Source organism: Ambystoma mexicanum, chromosome 2p (assembly GCF_040938575.1).
Source record: "Ambystoma mexicanum isolate Mex_15411 chromosome 2p, UKY_AmexF1_1, whole genome shotgun sequence".
NCBI classification, from domain to species: Eukaryota; Metazoa; Chordata; class Amphibia; order Caudata; family Ambystomatidae; genus Ambystoma; species Ambystoma mexicanum.
The window spans coordinates 1,080,376,636-1,080,395,968 of NC_090923.1; the positions used below are offsets into that span (position 1 = coordinate 1,080,376,636).

General features: G+C 43.1%; 1 pseudogene; it reads left to right on the top strand.

The window, feature by feature from the left end:
* The first annotated feature begins 12,704 nt into the window (after positions 1–12,704).
* LOC138568210 (U1 spliceosomal RNA) lies at positions 12,705–12,848 on the top strand (annotated as a pseudogene).
* The last annotated feature ends 6,485 nt before the right edge of the window (positions 12,849–19,333 follow it).

The following is a 19,333-nucleotide window of genomic DNA, read 5'->3' on the forward strand; positions in this document are numbered from 1 at the left end:
ATGCAAGTAACCGTTTTGAACCCTGGCTGGATCAACATTTCATTCTTCTGTGTTTAATAAAGGGAGTATCATTGTGTAATTTACTAACCCCTTTTGTCCACGAAATGAGAGATAATTGCATTTGTTTTGAGAACTGCAAAATGTGAAACTTTGCATAGTTTCCTTGACCGCCAATGAATACATTTTGGACCTTGTCCACGTCAGTTGCCTTAAAATAGGTCACTCTTTATTTCACCTTGTCATGGGTATTCCTACAAGTTGCATCTTGGCAGACAGCGGTGAAAGAAACATGTTCACCAAAAGTAGAGTAGATACGCTGATACGAGAGGTGAGTAGATTTCAGTAGGCATAGGCCAGCCTTAAAGCACTTGACTCAAATGTAGGTTTGAACCTTTGAAGAAAAGGTTTGAATCGGCTCACGCCTCCAAACATATGGCTTGTGAGTTAAATTGAGCCGAGTCTTAAATGTCTGATTCAACTCTAATTGGTTCGAGCCAACTCGTGTGGATTTAAAAAAAAGATGAGGCATGTTTTCTCTCAAATAGAGATAGGAATGCTTTTCCTTAACACTTCACAGCAACTTACCTTTTCGAGGTGAAATGCACTCCCAGCATTCATGCGGGTGCTATGAAATAGTCATACATTAGTGTCAGAATAGGCTTCAGAAACTAACGAATGCCACAGGGCTGGCGAATGCATCATCGGCGCTGCCGCACAGCCCGCATGAAATGCACAGGTCACTACTGTGGACATTTCTCAAACTAATATAAATTCAAAAAGCGCATCATCAGGTTTTCTTTTCATCTTCATTCATTTTTACGTCCCTACTGTATTGATTTTGTTTATTTATACCGCGCTCCAGAACAGACTCGACTGTATACAGGCTGAGATGGTAGCTATCATATCCCGAACAACCACAAGGACGGTCACATAGCATAGGGGAAATGTCCATGCCTTATGTAAATAGATTGAGATTATTGCCTGGAGGAAGATGAGTGGGCGAAACCAGCCCCACCTGGAAGACAAGAAGTGTGGGTGGATATGATTGTAGAACAGGATTTACAAAGTTCCCGTTATTAGAGAAAGGGGGGGATGATCACAGTACATACCGTGGCCACAAATGGATGAAGATAATCTGAAATGTAAATTACCCAGTTTGAATTCAGGAGTGGGTAAATGGATTAATGAGAAGGAATGACAGCCGGAATTTCATTAGCAGTGGTGAAATAGAAGGTCTACTCGCAGCTATTCTATTGGAGAGATCTGAAACATTTGGAGATGAGCGGGATATGCGAGTTTAACAGCACAAAACATGTCACATGATGGATCGCCGTCTAATAATTGTAGAGCAGATGTATGGAGGGCACTTGCAGTACAAAATCCTGATACGTCAGACATGGGCATGAATATGACATGGAAAATGGGAGAGACCGAATATCCTGTTGCTTATATTCAGGAGATTCAACAATGTTGGTGTCTTGAGACGAGGGAACCATGGGATACAACCGTAGCAATATTTTATCATATTTTATATCAGACACTGCCCAAGCCAGGGCAAAGGCAAATGAAAAAACAGGTAGGGATGGAAGCGAAGCCATGGTCAGAAATACAGTTCACTATCGTACATCATTGTGGGTTGTTACAAGAGAAGAATAAGAAAAAAGCTGAGAATATGACGATTGGGGAGGCAAAGTTAGTTCAGAACAAGTTGTACTGATGAGCGGCAAAGGAGTGGTCACACAAGAGTTACCACCTAAACAGTCAATCAATGTAGGGTACCCCGTAGATCAGGGTGGGTACAACTTTTGGCCACATGATAGAGGGAATGGACCTAGAAGACGAGGAGGTGGATTTCAAAACCCTCAAGGGTTGGAGGATTTAATGGAGGATAGCCGCAGCAGTGCTGCAATTGTGGGAGGACAGGGCATATGGCCCGGAAGTGTAGAAGTAGAAGGGGGCATGCAGCAGAACTGGCAGGCTGTAAGAGGGGGGATGGGTTATTTCCCACAGTATAATTCAGTATCACCAGAGTATTATGCCCAAGATCACACACAGTATCAGACAAATGCGCTGCTAATAAAGCAAATGCAGTAGATCCCACTCCAAACACAGTTGCCACAATGGCAACCACAGCAAGTGCCTATACACAGACACAGCAGTACACGCCAATGCAGCAGGCGAGGATGCCACAATGGAAGGCAAATATAGGATCCCCACAAACACCTATGCCCAGGATAGGGAGTGTGACAGTAGGGGGAGGGAATCCTTTACGGGTACAGGAATGAATTTATATCCACAATAGGAAAGCCCACAGAGTGACCTGATGTGTTCAGTACTATCTGTGACACCTGACCCCCAAGAAGAACTGAGGGTCAGGGTAAGGATAGGAGTGAAGACATTTTTGTTTCTTGTAGACACAGGAGCAACTTGCTCTTTTGTTCGAGAGGGGAAGTATCAAATGTCTGGCGTCGCCATGAATGCACAGGGATTCTCTGGGGTTATGAGTTTGGTTCCTTTTACTGACTAATTCCCTATTTTAATAGGAGAACATGACGCATCAATGCCATTGTTGTATTCTCGACAGACACTAGTTAACATACCAGGGCCTCGCTTGATGACAAAATCTAATATGACGATATGTTTACAGACACAGCGATAATATGTTCCACTCCAGGGATACATTACATGAGTGTAAGAGAATTTTTATTAGCATTTAGAGGCCAAAAAGCATTACGAGTTGTTCCTTTAAATCCAGAAGTATTTTTGTATGGAGTAAATATTTTGTTGACATGGCTTCCTCGATTGATAGGTAAATTACTGATGATACCTGTCACATTTTCGTTTAGAACAGTAGTACCTATGGAGGATGAGTAAGGACAGGTTATTGCCATAGAACTGGAGGAAGTGATAGTGAGAGAGGAAAGGGTGATTTTTCATGGGAAAAACGACGAAGGAAGAGCATGGGGAATGGTAATAGCTCTTGAAGGCTAAAGAGTAACAGATTTGACAGATGAGTTATTCAGAGATGAGAATTCATATGATGAATTTGTATTTTTCACAAGTGCCACCTATTGGATGAAAGTGGAAAATAAGGAAATACCACAGAGAATTGCACTGGTAAGAAAGAAACCATAATTTTTCCAGACAGATCTCGAAAGGGTGCCAAGCATTTTATGGACCAACAGTCCATATGATGTGGGTTTATTGAGCGGAGCAGGAGCAGTTAAAATAAAGCATAATCCAGTAGCAATTTTACCACAAGAAAAGCAGTACTCCATGTCCAGAGAAGCTGATGAAGGTATATTTGAAACCATTTCTGCTTTGATACAGCAGGGAATATTAGTACCATCAGATTCCTCATATAACATGGCTGTGTACCCAGTAAAGAAATCAACAGGGGGGTCATGAAGATTTATTCAGGATCTATACCCCTTAAATAATATTGTTGAAACACAGTTTCCTCTGGTTCCGAATCCAGCTACGATATTATGTAATATTCCAGCTACAGCCAAATATTTTACAGTAGTATATTTAAAGAATGTCTTCTTTTCAATTCCCCTTCATGAGTCTCCCAAAACGTAACCTCATTTCCGTAGAGAAACCAGCAGTGGAAACATACAAGATTACCACAGGGGTACTGTGAGCCCCCATCAATTTTTAATAGAATCCGCCAGATGGAACTAGGTAACATACATCTTGAGAGCACAATAATTCAGTATGTAGATGACATATTACTGTGCAGTGAGACAAAAGAAAAATTCAGAGAGGATTCAGTACGGTTATGGAGTATTAGCAGAAAAAGGATCCAAGGTGGACAAGGAGAAACTACAGTATAGTCAGGAAGAGGTCCTGTATAAAGGGCAGCTAATCTCTCAAGAAGGGAGAAAAGTGACTCCTAGGAGAGCAGAAGCAATCATGAAAAAACTGAGACCTGAGACAGTGAGGGAAATGCAGCAATTTGTAGGCCTACGTAATTATTGTAGGGCCTGGGCTTTTGATTAAAGTACATATATTACACCACTTTTACATGTCTCCGCTTCTTTGAGCCCTTTTAAAAGTGATTTAGTATGGACAGGTGAGATGACAAAAGGATTTGAAGAGTTAAAAAGGGCAATTTATACAGCCACTGTGTTCCAGATTACAACAAGGAGTTTTATTTATTTTTCATTCCAATGCATTGGTGATGACAGCAGTCCTTACAAAGAAGGCAACATAAGGACATGAACATAAACCATTAGCTTATTACAGTGGGAGTTTCGACCCAGTAATGAGAGGGCATTACCCTTGCGAAAAAAACATTGTCTGTTGCTGCTTTTGCAATTGAAAATGCTGCAAGTATTACAATGGGGTGCTCAATGACACTATTTGTCGAGCATTTCTTATTTGCCATTTTGGAGAAACCTAAAAGCACGTTGGCTACACAAAGAGCTTCAGGAAATGACGTGATCATTTGAAATCCAGTGGTTAAAATCGTTAGATGTAGATTAGTGAATCCAGCAACATTTATAGCAGAACCAGTAGAAAAGGAGGATTATGTACATGATTGCACAATGTATACTGAGTTTTAAGACGGTAAAGAAAACGATCTAGGAAGCGGGGAAATTCTATTCATTGATGATTCTTTGAAAATTGGTCAAATGACAGGTGAAAGGCATACAGGATCAGCAGTAGTGAAGTTAAAATAGAATAGTAAATTTGAAATAATGACAAGTACAAGATTGCCTTTGCATTGTTCAGCACAGGTTGCAGAATTAGTGGCGCTTATTGCCGCACTCCAGAGATATGAGGTTGAGGAAGTGACAGTGTACTATGACTCTGTCTATGTGACATCAAATGTACACACAGGATTGTCATGCTGGAAAAGGAGGGGTTTCACCATGCAGACAGCACACCAGTGCAGTATGCAGCACTATTGGACAAGCACAAGCTTTTTAAGGTACTAAAGCTCCCATTGGCTATCGCTGTGGTGAAGTACACAGCCCATACTAAAAGGGCAGACATGATTTCTTGTGATAACAGAGCTGCAGACATTGAAGCAAAAAGAGCAGCATATTTCCCCAATATTTCTAATTTTGAAGTAGAAAGTGTTAAGCAAATGTCAGAACGATGCATGATGATGAAAGAAGGCTTTAATATGTTTTCCATTGTACAGTTAATTGAGCTGCAGGGTCGAACTCCACAAGAGGAACATGATTTATGGAAGAAACAGGGGTGTTCTTTATCCCCCTTGCAGGCCATATGGAGACAAGATAGTAATGGAAGGCCGTTATGCCTCTAGCATTATTGAAAGTAATGCTGGATCAGCTTCACTATTCTGCGCATATAACCAGAGGGAGTCTTACGCCATGATCGCAGATTACTGGTTTTCGCCAATTTATTAAAACATGTTGCACAATTTATTGTGACTGTATTGTCTGTCAGAAATTCACAGCAGGGCACACCTTGCTAACAGTGAGATGAGCAATACCCTGTCCCAATGGTCCTTTTCAGCATCTGCATATAGATTATGTGGATATGTTGCAAACATGCAGGCTATGGATATATGCTAGTGGTAGTATGTGTCATGACCACTGTGAGGGTGCACAAGCTGTGCCACAAGCAGGCTCCCACCAGAACCCTGAGGGCCTTAAATCCACTGCAAAAGGGCCCGTGGAGCTAGTCCTGGCGCCTTTGGCACCAGGCTCATCTGTAGGAAGGAAGGGCTGTTCAAACTAGGTCCCATTTATGTATATGGGCCTTTAAATCCAACATGGAAGCAGCCACACAGTCTAGTGCTAAGAACCAAGCCATGCGGTTTAGTGTTTTGGGTGTGGCAGGCCTGGAACTACTTTCCCTGGTACTACTTTACCTGGGCTATATAAACCACACCCTGACTACAGAACACGCTTCGTGTTATTCTGCAATCAGCAACGTGACGCTCACCGTGTCCAGCTCCTGGTCTTCAGCATCTTCCTGTAATTCTGCAAGAGCAAGAACAAGATTATTCTGTTTTACCTGACAAAACACCATCCAGCACTCAGCATCTCAACTGGGCTGCAATCTGTGGAAACCTTGAGAAGAAGAAACATCACTCACCTGTGAGTACTAGCTTGAGGACTTCTGGCGAACCGCTACCAGAGCTGCTGTTCGAACATTGCGACTTGCAATAACGAGAAAGGGAAAAACAATATTAGAACACGCGCTTCCAAAACATCGAATTCCATTGGTCTTACCTGAATTCCACTGCACTATACCACGCTTCCATCCGGAGCACCACAGCAACATCTGCAAAGGAAAAGAGACAATTTCAGGTACACTTTCAATATTAAACAAATGCACAGCGCTGTACTTACCTTAACTGATTCCGGGGGCCTGTTTTTCATCTCGCTCTCATCCACTCGCAGCACCACAGCGGCCTGTGAGGAGAAGAAGAAGAAAACACAGGTAAGCTTTAAAAGACTGCTGCGCTTCGTGTTTTCTCTTACCTAGAAAATGTGCCTCTCCATCCGGCAGGCCAGCATCAAGACCTTCGCACCTGAAAAGAAGGTGATAAAGACATTATCGAATGCCCATCGTAAACAGAACAAAGACTTACAATTAACAAACCTACCTGCCTACCAGCAGATTCGGGGTCACAGCAAGCCTGGGCCCAAGGAAGGCATACTGCACCAATGAAGCAACTCGGGCAGCTCGCCAACAAACGTCAAGCACCCCTGCACAAGAAACACAGGATGGATAGCTCACCCTACAAATAACTAAGGTGAGAAAAGAACCCAGTGGGAAGGGAATCGGTCAGAGGGAGGTGGGAGATTCACCCATTAGAGACAGTTATCACAAATCCTCCCTTCTGTAATTGCAGATTCATTATTGAGCACTGGGCAACTACGCATCCAGCGTTCCATATCTCAGAGCCTTCCAGACGCCCGCGGGGATATCAGTTGAGCGTAACAGAATGTCCCTTTTCCCAATGGATTGGGGCAGGTCTATGCATGCACCCTGATGCCACATGTGCTGCCAAGTTTCCCGTATGTGAGGTGTTTCCTAAATGGGGTGTATGCAAAGTCTTACATCTGATAATGGGCCGCATTTAGTAAATGAGATGTTTTAGCAAATAACACTTTTATTAGGCATAAAGCACGAGTTTTCATATGCTTATCACCAACAGGCGAATGGTATTTGTGAGCATTTAAACACACTCCTCGAAGAGAGGATATCCAAGAAAAAGATGTCTTTGAAGAAGGTATGGCTATATTGCCTCTCCTTCCCCTATTTGCATTAAGAAATCAGCCTGGCTCAGATCAGCACCTGACTCCTCATGAGTTGGTGACGCGAGGACACATGAGAGTACCTCTTGCTCGTCCCACTTGAATCAAAACTGATGCCCATAGTGTAGCAAAAACATTAGGGGATGAGATCCATAACTATTTGCAAATATGACCGCTAGTGTTTCTTTTATATCCCAACAGATTGAAAATTGGAGGGAATTGTCAAAAAAGATTGAAGAAGACAGCCAAATGATCAACCCTCCCAAACCTTTGAAACCACTTAGTTTGTATCCTGGAGACAAAGTACTCATTAAAAGCTTTGTCTGCACTTGGCATAAGCCCCATTTTGAAGGAGCATACTTCGTAGAGGAGGTCACCCCCACTGCCATAAAGATTCAATGAAGACACTCTTGGTTGCATCTGAATGAAGTAAAAACTACAAAGGAGAGACCCCAACCCCTCCGGCACCTGTTGACAGTGAAGCAAGAGAAGAAGTACAGTGTATGCAGACCCGATCGGCTACCAAGAACCAACAGGATTCACAAAATATAAACAATTCAAACTTTCAATCATTCCCAAGTTTAAAGGGAAACAAGTAACTTTTTTTTTGGGGGTCATTACGACCCTGGCGTTAAGGGTTTAACGGCGCCGTAAAAGGTGTCAGCGCCATTAAAACCTTAACGCCTGATTACAAGGTCCCTTTGTGGAACCCGACCTTAACGGCTGGTTTTACCAGCCGTTAAAGTAGGGTGCTGCAAAGGGACCTCGGTGCTAATTACGGTACCGCAATTTGCGGTACCGTACTTAGCGCCTTCCCGAGTCCCATTGAGCCCTATCGGGTGAAAATGGGAATGGGGAAGGGCAATAGTGAAATGGGGAAATACCGCCCCGCCAACCTTGGAATGGGGCGGTATTTTCCCATTCCACTATGGCGGACTTGTTACAACACCGGAACCAACCATGGTGCTAATAGCGCCATGGTTTAGTGCCGGGGTTGTAATGAGGGCCACTGTTTTTAAGAAAAGAATTGCACAAAACACTCTATGTTGCCTATAGCATTGCACACATTCTTGTTTGCTGTTTTTGCAAATATACTTAGATCCTATCCTGCTCTAGTGAGACGAAATGTTGATATTGTCGCATTAATTATTTTGCAATATTTCTTGTAACTGCGTTTTGTATAATGTGTTGTCTTTATTTCCTTATTCTTACAGCATTTCGTCAAATGATGTTTTACAATATGATAATATATGATATGGCATTTATAATGTGCCTATACACAAGTGTTTCAAGGCGTGACGAGGCAAGGGAGGGGAAACAGACGGAAGACAGACAATGATCCTACGACGCCAGGTGATATTGAGATCGCGCAAGTGCAGGGGAGGGGGAAGGGGAAAAGTGCAGGGGAAAAGGAAGGGGGCAGTGCAGTACATTGGACAACAGTGAATAAATAAAGACAATAAATAAAAGTGCAGCCAGCTGGTGGAAAGTGCAAGGGTAAGTGCAGACTTCAGGGGTCAGGGGTCAAGTGCTAGTAGGGGCTGTGGGGATACAGAAACAGGCCCTGAGTGCAAGGGTTGCCAGGGGGGGCAGTGCATGTGTACAACTGGCGAGGAGGGGAACTGGGACTGAGATCAGAGGGTAGCCAGGTAACCAGTGTAGTTTTCAGATTCAGCCAGGAGATCAGCAGGGGAGAAGAGGTGAGAAGGCAGAAGCAAAGAGAAAGGTCTTGAGGCGCTTCCGGAACTGGAGATGGTTCTCCTCAAGTTTCAGAGAGGCAGTGAATCGACAGCGGTCTGTGTCCTCTATAGCGCATTCAGTTTTCAGCATTGTCAATAGTAAGTAATCGTATTTGGTATATTTGAGATGTCACAATAGTGTTAATTCCCCAGCATTTATTTGCTTCGGAAACAAAACGGAGCGGACAATTGCAACTAGATGTTTTAAACGATGACTGCCTCCCCGAAAAGGCTGAGAGGAATTAGTGCACTATTGGACTTCATGTGTACATTTAATTAATCTACACCCGGTTAGAACATTGTGTGGCTATAGGTATTTTGTAACTAATAGGTTTTTGTAACTGTCATGTGAACTTCTTATAGTTAGCAGCACGAATTCAAATTATTGGGTAACTATTAATTTATTGTCCCACTTGTTATAGACAACTACAAATTCCAACACTTTTGAGCTGAATGAACACAACCATTGATTGTGTCTGTACACACTGCAATATTTATTCGAACATTGGAACATCTCCTGTTCCTTGCTCGAGGTGAGTGGCCGGACCAACACATTTATGTGCCTTGGTCAATTGTAGCACCTGAATTGATAGCTCTTTAGCTAATGGTCATTACACATGTCTTTCCAGATATAGAATTCCCTTGAATTGATTTTGAGTGATACCTATGGGTTTTGTTATCGAGAGCATACGACCCTGGGAGTTAGGTTAGTGTGGCTTCACTGGTTTTTGTGTTTTGTTTTCAACCACAGTGTTGGTTCAGCTCCACTCGAGACACAGTGTTACTCTTGGTTTTAGGGCTTCACAAATCCTTTTGACACTCTGGAACAGTAGAGACACCTTGGGATTCACCCCCACGTGGTGCCTCTAATCTAATTAAATGTTTAACTTCTGGTGTAAACAATTGTATGTTGTCAGTTTGAGCTAGTCAGTTTTGGCAAGTGTATTATTGGATATAATTGGTGTATTTCTTTGTTTTTTGCAGTTGTTGTATTTTATTAATTGTTTCTCCTGATGAAGATGTTGTTCCAATTGCTTTCAAACGTCGAAACCGGTTGAGAAGAACATCCGGGAATGGGATCAGCCATTTTCTGTTGAATATACCCACCCCGTGGAACAGATCACATTTCTGACAATCATTGCGTTTATACATATTTAAAGTGGATGAAATGACAAAGATTATGTAGGGTTAATTAGTGAAGTGCCACTGCATATATATTGTATCAACAGTATGGTTCAATGTGTATCAATTTGTGATTGAATGAGGTTGACTGATGTGAGTTGTAAATGATTGTTTGACTGTTGAGGAATGATGGTTGTGTAAGGTTTTTTATAGCCTGGTGTACTATGCTCTCCTGCAATATTTATGTAATTTAATGTGTGCATTAATTGATGATTAATTCATTGTGGAAAATGATGTATCTCAGTAAATAAATGTTGATACCTTGAAAAATTAAAAAAACATCCTCTGGACAACATTTCAGTATACCTTGGTATATTAATACCCCGGTCCAGGGTGTGGGGTTTTCCTGTGCCTTTCAGTGTGCATATATTTGTGCCCAACAATGAGACATTTGTTTATATTCCTAACAAAAGCACGAGTGACATTTTCCCTGACATTTCCACACAAACTAACCGGTTTAAGAGCGATGCTTTAGAACAAGGTTGTCAAACATACGGCCCGCGGGCCACAATGCGGCCCGCCAAGCCATATTATGTGGCCCGCGAGGCCGTATGTTGGACAAAAATCTTTTTTTTTTTTTTTTTAAATGTGCCTGTGCGCAAACCTGTAAATTCCTCTAGTTACCCCATGGGATCAACAGAGGTAGTTTCAGTCCTCAGCCACGAAGCGTTTATTTATTTATGCAATGTTTGTCGGATATCCGACAAACATTGCAGAAATAAATTAATTCGTCAAGAAGATCCTGTGACTTGATGATGGAGGAAGGAGAGACTAATTTGTATCACGGCATAGTGAGGGTTACCTCGGGAATACCATTCATTTTCAGTGAGCGCGGGTTCATACAATTGCCCAGTACTCCCACAAACTATGAACAATGGGATTAATATAGTAGCAATTACTTTGCATTTAAACATCCCATTTCAGGCAAGTAGGACCAACCATGCAAGATAGGAACGGGCTCCGGCCCAGACATGCCCGTTCCTCTCTTGCATGGGGCTCCGAGGGGCAAAAGGCGAGCCGAGATGAAGGGAGGAGGTGGCGAGGTGAGGAGAAGAGAGTGCTGGCCAGGGCAAAGGATTATGTGGACAGGTGCTGTGCAGGAGTTCCCCTCGGCGTGGGCAGCACAGCGGATTCCTGAACCCCTGATTAGCCGTGGGACGCTGCTCAGAGGGCCATTGTACGGAGTTACTTTCAAGGTTTGCCATCTCTGGACATATGTTTAGCAGGGGTTGCGGCGGCACAGCCTGTCTGCCCCAAAAATCGTTCTTTTGAATTGCGAATGTCACTGAAGATGAACCTTTATCAGCTGAGAAACTTAACCTTTGCAGTGCTTTTTTTTCTCGTCTCGAGACAAAGAAGAACAGTGGGAGCTCAGTTACGTTTACCTCTAAGCACAGTGCGGATTGATGAAAATGTCCATGCATTATACCAAGTACATTGGACATTATAGATGTGGCCAGTGGGGTATCAAAGCATGGCGAATACCACATGTCCAGCACAATATGTTACCCTAGTAGTGCCCCAATAACACACTGCAACCTGCAAATGGGCCTCAGTGGAACACCTGCCAAGGTTTCTGGAAGTTGCTTATGATCTTGATCTGTGATCTATGATATGATCTGATATGATAGGTTATTTATAACACGCTTAATACCTATGCAGCAGTGATCCCATTCATAAAAGTGAAACAGGCAATCCCAACAGGTATAACTTATTTTCACTCTTTTGGTAGCGCAGTCTGAGGGCAGCCTATACCCTTCAGGAGAGGTGTGAGCTGATACAGTTTCAACACAAAAAACAATAGTACTATGTTCACAAAATACCTTAGTTCTTGTCTTTCGGATCTCAGCAGAGCCAGGCTTTTAAGCATCAGACCAGAACCATGGGTGCCTTTGCGCTGGGTTGGGGTCAAGTCGGAGAGCAGCAGCGATGGGTCCCAATGATGCAGTTCTGTTTGGCAGTGGTGCTGATTTGCGGGTAGAAAACGCTGGGAACAGTAGGCCATGCCAAGTGGATGGCACTGGAAGACTCAGTGACCTTTGGGCCCGGACAAGGGAATACTTGCCTTTGGCGCTGTGCAGGCTCGGCTGACACAACACGGCATATGGTTACGGTAAAGATGTCAAAGCTTCAGCATCGTCATTGAGCAGAGCTCTGAGATTCAGGGGTGGTGGAGCGTCGAGGTCCAGGATGATTATGATGGTGTCAATGGGGCCAGCGCTGAGCAGCTCTGCTCAGGAGGGCCATGGGCCGTGTGGGGCCGACAGGCCAGTGGGCAGACTGCAACAGGCCTGCTCGAGCCATCCTGCTATTTATACAAATCTCGGTCTGAGCAGGGCCTGATGGGAGAAAGGAACTGCGCTACAATCTGCTCTTCTGCTGGGCTCTGCCTGGTGGAGATTCCCCCTACACGCGGGAGAGGCAGCTCTGCAGACGCTCAGAGCTTCCGGGGGTGGGTGGTTGGGGCTGGGTCAGGGCCTGCCCTCACTTAGCGGGGCTTCCCAGAACTGACCCAAACCCTGCCTCTTGCATGCAACTCATACTTAGCTGGCAGGGGAAAATCTGATCTCAAGGGCAGATCTCCCAGGGTGAGGCTTACCCATTGCACATCAGATTTGCTGACCCCTGCTATGTTCCCAAATGCGGGATACACAACTGCATTATTTCTGGTAGTGTGCTCTCCCCCCGATTTATTGGTGAAAGAAAAGGTAAAGTGTGCACTAGGCCTGCTAGGTTGCATACTTTAAGATTGTGCTCACATTGCGTTTCTTCAATTAGGTTCTCCTTTGGGTGATCGCTTTTCCACATTTTATCTGTTGAATTGAATTATGCTTCTTTCATCACCACAGAAGTAATGTGTATTACAGAGATAAGCTCCCATATGTATTGGGCACACTGCACATGCTCAGGCAGCATCAATCATGCTTTGTACAGGACAATACTGGCCTAAATTGGGAACAGCCAGCATAGACATGTTGCTACAGAGGCATATTTTGGGTACAACCAGTATGATAATGTGTTACATCAGTGACAGTGCTGTCTTACACTGTGGACACATTGATCATTAAAATGTGTTGTGTTGCAAAATATTCTTTTCTGCTGTTGGTGACATGGAATTTTCATCTTCCCCTTTAGAACTGATTGTAAACTTATGGCTTTTTGGTCACCTTTTCTGCTGTAAAATGCACCATTTCAACCTTATATTTGAAAAAGAATTCTTGGGGGGGAACCCCCCCAAACCCTCCCTAGAACCTTATAGCTCTCTCGCTACGCTCGGTCGCCCCCACTATTTCAGAAAAATATTAACACATAGACACTGAAAGAAATCACAAGCAACTAACCTTTGATCACTGCCTATGACACCAAAAGCTATCTTTGGGACTGCCTGGCTATCACTGCCTGTGATGCTATTGTGTCAAAGGTCACACAATATCGCTTTTTAATATACTGCTTTGGGTGAGGTTGTTGACTTTTGGCTCGCCGGCCCACTGGGTGACAAAAAGTTAATGCTTCGGCCCCACATTCAGAAACGTTGGACAAGCCTGCTTTAGAAGATTGTCAGGATGTAAATGCACAGCTTGTTAAGTCAGCACAATTAAACAATAACTCATGGTACCAGCATATGAGTAAGGTGGGGAGTGGACCTTCAGATGAGAGCTCCTATGTATGTTCTCTCATCCCTTTTGCCATGAACACAGCCAGAACATTTATGGCAAGAGAAATGCCTTCACATGATGCAAAGTGTCTCAGCCATCTAGCAGCATGCATGACAAGAGGACAATTTGAAGGTAAGTGTGCAACCCTATGATGGATATCAAAGAGAACATTCCCAAATGAAGATGCCTACATAAAAACACAGGAAATGATAAAAGACCCACACTCGAAGAGCAAAATGATTTAGTACACATTGTTATTGGTATATGGACAAGCAGCCACCAGTACAGGGTGGGAAGAGGGAATGATGGGATGCAGTGCACACTTATTGATAACAGCACCAGTGATGATAGTGCAAGTAGTGAATGACGAATGTCTTAAGCAATGGGCCATGTATTGAAAGTTATTAACATGGGTCGAAGATGAAAGAGGACCCGTATCCATATTTCCAATGAAGAATGCTTCACTGCGATTCAGAAACAGTGGTCAGACGAAAATTGGAGAAAATAAAGGATGTAGGCATTTAATCGATGTGCCAGGAATAAAAGGAGGAACTGCCGTGCTGATGGACCACTATTGGGCTTGTGGATCCAGAGCTTACATGAAGTTGCCTCTTAATTGTGGGGGGAATATGTTTTATGGTGATAATACATGTTCTCACGTTGGTGGTCCCTCAAAGTGACCTCCACATAGACAACTTTATGAAAATTGATGCACATCAAAGGAGGAAGAGGTAACCTAACCTCACCCGACAGAAGAACACAAATTACTTTTTGGCAACATCAATGGAAGCTTATCACGACATTCCAGATGAGCACAAATTGTTCAGTAGGACGGCAATGATATTTACAGCCATATTCATGTCAGGAATACAAGCTGCTGCAAAAGCCACATGGTTACAAATCACAATTAACAATTAACACAATAATAATAGTATTTAATGCGATTAAAGAAGGAATGAGGGCCATCAGACCTATAACCCTCCACAACAGGTATGCCTTGGACTTAATTACAACAATGGAAGGAGGCATTTGCGCAAAGATCTGGCTTTCTTGCTGCGCATATAGATCTGCCCATGATGGAGAAAATTGAACATTGACAGAAGCTGTAACTCTGTTATCGACCCTACATACAGAAATGGTGGAAGAAGTAGATGAAACCGAAGACAATGAAGACTGGTTTTCATACCTGTTCTCATGGGTTCCAACCTGCCTGGCGAATGCGTTCAAGATACTGATAGCAATACTAGTGTTAGTATTGCTGGGATTCTGTCTCCTGAGAAAAATCATAGGACAATGCAAGAGTACAGCGAAGAAAGCTGTTGGAATGAAGATAATGATTGATGTGAATTCTGTGACTGATGAATACACACAAACCGAGAACACCACCCATGAGCACCTGAAAGTAAGATGTATGACACCCCCGCAAACAAAGTCTTATTATCTTGAGGATCATCAGAACTATGTGGGACATTGGGTGTTCTGTTCACCGACTGGGGAGTGCTGCCATATGACCTGGAGTGTAAATAACACATAAAGAATGCAGATGACCTGAGGCGGGTGATAAAGCTATGGATCCTGAAGAAACCACAGTGTGAACAATTATACGTAAAGTCTGGCAGATGTAAAGTGATGCCCCTAAAGAGAGAAGTTCCAGAGGCAATGAACTTGATGTATGGACATCTAAAGAACAAAGGTGTGATTAAAGTGATGAAGTAAGCATATCTGAAAATACGAAGAAAACAATATACACTGAGAAGATAAGTGTCAAGAGATGTAATAGAGGTATATATGTACAAATGCAAGGTAGACAAGACAACATAGAAGCTTGCTAAAGTAGAACATAGAACGCAAGTAAAGCAGCCATGCTAAGAAAATGGATGTCGGTAATGTATAACAGTAAGCAAGAAGCCTCAAGAAGGAAAACAAGGCTGCAATGCTGACAGGCACTAGAATACAAATTTATGCAAGAACAAACAATGTTTGCTTGGCTCAGAATCGAGGATGCCACAGCAAGAGCAACTACATGGCTTGAAAGGAGTCAAAGAGGATAAGCTATGTATGCAGGACATATTTCTCTTAGATTAAGTAAAGGAGTGAGCAATTGCGAGTGCCATGTGTGTTCAATTAAAGATCCAGAAAGCACATGCAGAATGGAGCAACCAAGTCTCCAGAGGCCAAGGAGAGTAATAGCACCTAAAATAATAGAATCAAATAATATTAAATGGAAGGGCAAAATGGACAAAATCATGGTCTCTTCGCATGTGATTCAGGACTAGAAAACATGCCCTAGTCATAAGGCTCCAGACGTAGATAGTATTGTACCTTCACTTGCTTTAATGTCTGAGGAAGAGAACAGTCAGCAAGGTCAACTACAAAGAAGAAGTCTTGGCCTAACTGATGAGAGATAGTAGGCTAATTAGCTAAGAAAGGCAGTTGTCTGACATTGTTCACTTGCACCTGAGTTTTGTTGCGTACATGCTGCTAACGAGCTGAATGTTCAAGGTTGGTGAAAGAGTGCCAAACAATCATGAGGGTCTATGTAATGGTGGACCATACATTGTTGCACAGGCATATCTGCTGCTGGTATTACGTTATCTGTATTTTACACAGTTAGAGGTGGTCAAGGCGTGCCTAAAAGATAAGAGGCATCCAATGATGATACTAACACCTTCACAGAATATATGTATATGGTTACCTTAACCAATCCCTCCACCCAGTAGGTTTTACTGTTAGCGACGTGGGATGACATCATAGTTGACATATGTCATGTGAAGGTATAGAATCTTTTGTGTAACTGAAATGCATTGAAAGTGTGTGAGCTGTAATCTGTTTGTTCACTGGGTTTCCCTACTTTATTGAATTGATAATAAAGTATTATTTTGCCATATTCTTTGAGTCTGTCGAGTTATTTGGACCTGAGATCATTTATTGTAGTAATCCCATTCGGCACGTGGAACGCTCCAGGTGCAATTGCATGCACTGCCCCACGTGGACGCAAGGGGTGCACACGTCTGGAATTTTTGTTTTAGGGGAAATATCAGAAAATGATGTTGCATGGAAAGTTGATATTTTCATTACTTTGCCAGAGAAAGAGTTACATGCCATCATCCAAACACTGCCAGGAGAAGCCTCGCCACCCCACCAAAACCTAATGGCCCCTGAATGTGAAATGTGTCAAAGAAATATCTAATGTGAACCTACTGCCAAACCACAGGAGGAAAGGGAAGAGTCTGTGGCCCGATTGCAGGGACTTTTGATATATTGTGGATTCCAGACATTTTTTATTGATGACATCATCAACCTTATAGCGATATCAGGGCGCCTATCATTGTCCCTCCACCATGACCTCCACAATAAGTCCTTTGTGCTAGATGATGTCCTCCAACTCACTAATATAGCTGAAAGAGTAGACTCCAAAGCGGCAGATACAAGGCATCAAGTAGGACTTAAAAAGGATCAGGCCATGGTCCTGCATGCGATGAGCAAGCCACAAGTGGAATGATGCTGAAAGGACAGGTGAACTCCATTCAACAAGACTCCCAAGAGATGAGGCGCAGAAAGAGGAAAGCATGCATGCTTTCGATGCGGTTTGCCATACCCGCAGTATGACACCTGTTGGCCATGTGCCAAACAAGCAACACATATGGAAAAGATAACACTATTCAGTCTGTGTACCTGTCATGCCACCTTTGCAAGGAATCAAGTGTCAAAAAAGATCCCCAAGCAAGACACTAAATCAAACACAAGGAAACCCTTCCAACAACAGAGAAATCCATTTTACCAGAGAGACACTGGTCTGTCACCAGCCTGTGATCCTACCTGTCCCTCATGTCCAACGATGCACCCAACGAGAACAGGGCAATTGTAGGCTGAGCTGGATTATTTTTATAGTAACCACTGCCACCTTGTTAGAATAATTAGTGGACAACTCTGACTGATCACAACCAAAGCACCCAGAAGCCTCTCTGAAGATCATAGCAAGTAGTGCACGTGACACGGTAGAATCATCAACTTTGATATCTATCTGTAATGATTGTTTGGTGGAGGGAACCTGCTCTCCCCTTGGCTGCTTACTCAAATAAACAGAGTTGTTTTGGAACGGTTTGTTGTGTGAGCTGTAGGGCAGGTTATTGTTCATAATTGGCTTGCAGAGATATCCTCTGGCTGCTTATTTCAGATTCTGGTAGGTGTCAGGATCTGGGCCACTGCTTCCGGTCTTGAGATCTGGGTCTGAAGATGTTCAAAGTCATTTCGTCTCTAAGGACTGTGTTTTTGGTGACTTTCCCTGCTTCGGTTGGAGAACGCTCTACACTTTGATTTGACGGGCAACCCAGTTGCCCATATGAATAAAGGGGACTTTTGCATTGTTCCTTGTGTTGAAAGCTGCTTGAATTCATAATTGTTTGCAACACACTTTGTCAGATATGTGTTCAACATAGGATCCAATGTCATTTCCCTTTCTGGTTGTTAGATGTGCGTTTAGTCTTTTGGTTGAGTGTTTCAGATGGCCATTCTTAGATCATGTAGTGTTGAACAGTGATCAGGACTTGGGTAACTGCATTTCTGCTAACTATCGCACACTCATGCTTGTCCCACTTCTCCAACTGGTATGGTGATGTGGGCTGATAGAAAGGACAGTGCGCTCGCTTGTTGTGCCAGCCGGCAACATTCTCCACTTCAAGAGTGAATTTTTGGAGTTTTGCAGCCATTCTGGATAATGTTGAATCCCCAGTGCATGGATTTGGATGTCCAAAAAATGTCCAATAGTCTAGAATCTATGCTGGCTTTTGTTGTCTAGGTGCACACTTTGTTTTATGCCACCCGTTTACTTTAATTTAAAGAATGTTGTAGGGTGCTGGGGAGAAAAACAGCCCTGACACTAGGTTGTATAACTAATTAGAACAACAGCAGATGTCTAGGATGATGTGTATTTAGCTACTGCGTAGCTTCCAGAACAAATCGAAGACATCAGGTGATGACTGACTCAACACATATAACATACATGAATCACCTTAAAAATGCCAGTGTGAGCAGGCATCCCTTAGCACTCGCCAACACATGGATGGCATGGACCTGGAAGCATTGGAGAAAGTCCTAATAGGTTAGAAGCATGACAGACAGATAAAAAGTGAACATCGGTATGGACACAGCGTTACCGAAGCGTCATTCAAACGTCGTCACGCTATGGTGTGATGACATCACAATGTAAATAGCAACCATTTGTAGCCTGAATAGGTTAGAAGCATGACAGACAGACGAATATTTACATTGGTATTGGCACAGCATTACCAAAGTGTCATTGGGACATCAATGCGCCATGGCATGATGATGTCACAATGTAAATAGCGGCCATTTATTAAACCACAGTATGGCGTGGACCAGAGATGTGAGAAACTTCTAACTGGCTACTGGTGGGCAAGTCCGTTTATTGTAGGACTGATCAAAAGAAAATAGGGCTAGTGATTTTGACACATATTCTCACCACAGGGAGAATAAAACAGGGAAAACAAGA